The sequence below is a fragment of the Microtus pennsylvanicus genome, chromosome X, assembly GCF_037038515.1.
Source record: "Microtus pennsylvanicus isolate mMicPen1 chromosome X, mMicPen1.hap1, whole genome shotgun sequence".
NCBI classification, from domain to species: Eukaryota; Metazoa; Chordata; class Mammalia; order Rodentia; family Cricetidae; genus Microtus; species Microtus pennsylvanicus.
The window spans coordinates 133,732,329-133,736,595 of NC_134601.1; the positions used below are offsets into that span (position 1 = coordinate 133,732,329).

At 44.5% G+C, this 4,267-nt stretch overlaps 1 pseudogene; it reads left to right on the forward strand.

Moving 5' to 3' along the window:
- Positions 1–1,941: 1,941 nt before the first annotated feature.
- Positions 1,942–3,677, forward strand: LOC142840546 (PWWP domain-containing protein 2A pseudogene; annotated as a pseudogene).
- Positions 3,678–4,267: the final 590 nt, after the last annotated feature.

Here is a 4,267-nt window from a genome sequence, read left to right on the forward strand (position 1 = left end):
GTGGAACCATAGAGAAAGCCATCACCTTGTAATGTGATGGAATCTGAAAGGACATGAAAGAAGGGGACATGTGGCTGAGAGGAACAAAAGCATTCAGAAAATAGTGTCGGAACCAGTAGTGGGAATTTCCTCTGGGCCCAGGTATGATGCAGATCATCAGGTATTTCACAACCAAGAGCTTGAGGACAGGTTTTTTGATGATCACTAGGTTTGGGACAGTCCTCTTCTTGTATACACGTGCAAGGTGTAGACATGAAGCAGTCAGCTCTGAGCAAGTAAGAAGAGGGATCAGATTCTATATTGGATCATACCATTGTATGTTGGAGTAAAGTAAAGCCAGCCTTATTTAAATGATGTGTACATCATTATTAAAGGACCCCCTTTTATGTTTTAAGCCTTGCTTTTGATCTCTATCACGAAACAAAGACACATTACCAATAGTCTTGAGAGAACATACTCAGCTGGAGTCACTAGAGGAGCAGACTGGACTTGTTCTCCTAGGTCATCCAGCCTTGGAAGGTAGAAACTTGTCTTTCTCCCCCTTGTATTCATGGGAGTTGGAGATCCTTGTAGATGTGAGGCATGTTGCAGGTCTCCAGGACTTATCACCTATAGGAATCAAGGAATTTAGAATTCATTCTGATGTCAGTCGGGAATGTTGAAGAGGCCATACCCTGTGTGTGTGTGTGTGTGTGTGTGTGTGTGTCTGACCATAACCGAATTTAGCAGAATCTGATTCACATATCTGTACACAGGATGTGAGATTATTTCCAAAGAGGGGGACCCTCAGAATGTGGGAAGTAGGGTGAGGAGATAGCAGGATGAAAGGTGGCAGCCAGGAAAGGGGCAATAGAGCTAGGCACAACTGAATATGGTATGTTCTTACTCAAAAGTGGATATTAGCCATAAACAGAGGACATTGAGCCTAAGTTTATGATCCTAGAAAAGCTGAGTAATAAGGTGAGCCCAAAGAAACACATATGTAGACCCACCTGGAAATTGGAAACAGACAAGATCACCTGACAAAATTTGGGAGCATCGGGATGGGGTGTAGAAGGAAGGGGAGTAGGGAAAGAGGAGGGAAGAAGCAGGGCGTTGAGGAGAACTTGAGGGAATGGGATAGTCGAGATGGAGGAAGGACAGGTATGAGAGCAAGGAAAGGGATATTTTGATTGAGGGAGCCATTATTGGGTTAGCAAGAAACCTGGCTCTAAAAAAATTCCCATGAATTCCTAAGGATGACCCCAACTATGACCCTAAGGAGTAGAGGTGAGGGTGCCTGAACTGGCCTTGCCAGGTAATCAGACTGATGATTATCTTAAATATCACTGCAGAACCTTTGTCCAACAGCAGTTGGCACTAGAGGCAGAGACCCATATCGGAGCACTGGACTGAGCTTTAAGGTCCAGTGGAAGAGTAGAAGGAATGAGAATATGAGCAAAGAGGTCAAGACCACGAAGAGTTCATCCACTGAAACAGTTTACCTAAGCTAATGGGAACTCACCAACTTCAGTTGGATGGGAAGCACAAGCATAGGACCAAACTAGTCCCTCTGAATATGGCTGACAGTTGGAGCAGACTGAGGGGCCACTGACAGTGGCACTGGGATTTGTCTTTACTACATGTACCGGCTTTTTGGGATCCTATTCTCTTTGGATGTGTACCTTGTTCAGCCTAGATGTAGTAGGGAAAGCCTTGGACCTTCCACAAAACAAAGTGCCTTAATCTATTTTAGGATTAGAAGGGGGTAGGGTAGGGAGGTGTGGGGAAGGAATGGGAGGATGGGAGAGAGTGGGAATTTGGATTGGTATTTTTTAACTAAATAAAAAATATAATTGACATAAGAAATTGTGCATATTTCTGGTAAAACAGTAGAATTTTAATCTATGCATATACTTCTTTTGCTGTGTTCTATGTGTGAGGAGGTCCTCTGTGACCACCATGGCCAGCAGTGAGGTAAGAAGGAAGTCTGGTTCAACAGGACTCATCAGCCAGTGCTGGTTCAGACTTTGAGAGTCTGACCCTGGGCAGTGTACTTTAAACTTATTCAAACACTGCACAAATTTGGAAAAAGTTTTCTGGTGATAATTAACTTGATCTCGTGTTTAGGACACGATTATATTGAAACACTTTTCTAAGTGCGTGTGACCTCCTCCAAAAAGATTGACAGAGAAACGATAGCATGAGTGAGATACACAAAAGAGTCTGGGGAAGCCAGGTATGGCCTGGTCTTACACATGGCACCAGAACCATAAACCAGATCCATTCCCAGAGTCTTCTGGGCATAAAAAGATTGTACATCTCTTTCTTTTAAGAGACATCACAGATGCCGCGGCCGCCCAAGTCAGAGGAGGGAGAGATCAGTGAGAAAATGAAGGCCTTGGCTGCTGAGGTGGAGACCACAGCGTTTTCTAGGGGGGCTGATCGGCGGCCCTGAGGCCCAGGCAAAGCCTCCAAGCCCCTGGCAGCCCCGGCCCTGCCTCCTGTGCTCTTCTTCGGGGTCTTCATGGACCTGTCTAAAAAGATACCATGAACGCATGGTGCAATAGCCCTACTTTTGGTGGGAAAAATATACAGCCATTCTGGTGGAGCAGTTTGGGCCCCATGGGATCCCTGTGACAGTATTTCCCAAAAGGGAATATAAGCATAAACCGAACGCCAAGCAGCTCCAAAGTAACCCATTCCAAGAATGGATAGAAGTCAATCAGGAAGTGAACTGTGCTGTTCCTGATAACCTTCCTCCAGTCCTTCCTCCTGAGCGCCTGTGGACTTCTAAGCCACCTCCTCTCTTCCACGAAGGAGCACCTTATCCTCCCACCTTGTTTTTCAGGGACACATATAACCAATTAATACCTCAGCCACCTCCTCGGAAAATTAAGCGACTCAAACGTAAAATGTACAGGGAAGAACCCATTTCAATAATGTATGTGATTAACCTACAGCCCAGGCAAGTCCTGTGTGATAAGTGTAAAAACAGTGTTGTTGCAGAAAAGAAGGAAATTAGGAAAGGTAGCAGTGACTCTTCTAGGTATGAAGATAAAAAATGGAGAAATGACAGTGTAGCTACCGTGAGCAGGAAACTGAAAACTGACCATAAAGTGGACGGGAAAAACCAAAATGAAAGCCAGAGAAGAAACGCTGTGGTGAGGGTTTCCAGTATCGCTCACAGCTCAGGCAAACACGTCAAAAGCTCAGTTAAGTACCAAGAAAGTGCTCCAGAGCAAGAACATGGATCACGCAAAAGCTCGGGAAGTATTGAAAATTGCCAAAGAAAAGGCACAGAAGAAGCAGAGTGAAACCTCTACTTCCCAAACCAGCCACCCGAAAGTCCATTTCACACGGTACTATCAGAATCCTAGCTTAGGTTCCCTCCCACCTCGAGTGCGTTTAAAACCACAAAGGTACAGGAATGAAGAAAATGACTCTTCTCTGAAGACAGGACTGGAGTCAATTCCGAGTGGCGAGCTGCCCCCTAAGCCACAGTCTCGCTGTACTTCCAACCGCTCAGCAGCACAAAGACATTACCAGACTGCTGGTTTCTTGGATGTGTGACACTTTGACAGAGCAAGAGCGTCAGGACAGGCTAAGATGGGAGTTTGAAGCTGCACTAAGAAGTAAATGTTAAAGCAGTGGCTAAACCAGTCGTCTGTACAGGGCACTGGCAGAGTAGACTGAATGGAAGAAAAGGTATTAGAGAATTTTTATATTTATAAAAGAAACAAACTGCTGCAATCAATTATGCATGAGGTGAGGAGAAAAGTGATGTGAACACATTGTGAAGGATGCACTCAGTGTGATGCGGAAGAATCACTGACGGTAGCTTCTTTTGAATGTGAACAGTGATTTGAACAGGCCTACCAGGCATGGGATGGTTTGGTTTGCAGACTTAACCTTTGTGCTTTCTCCAAGGATTGTGTTTCTCAGTTCAGAAGTGAGCAGAGGTGTGTTTAAATGGCGCTCCTGTGAAACAGCAATGGTCACAAGTGCTAAGGCCGCTGTTTCCTTCAGGTGCCCATAGAAACAAGAGGAAGATGATCTGACATCCTGCTGAAAGGATGGCTAAGTGCCCCGTCCCACCCACAAGTAAAATGTGGATCTTCTCTTTCTTTTAATAAAACAGAGCTGTATTATCTTGAATATATGTTTTCTCGTTAGAGCATATTAAGATGTATTTATTTGCCACTAGTATTTAATGTTTTGTGCACATTTTCATAACTACATTCTTACCTTTTCATATTTTGACTCCCAAGTGGATAGGCTAGTGTTG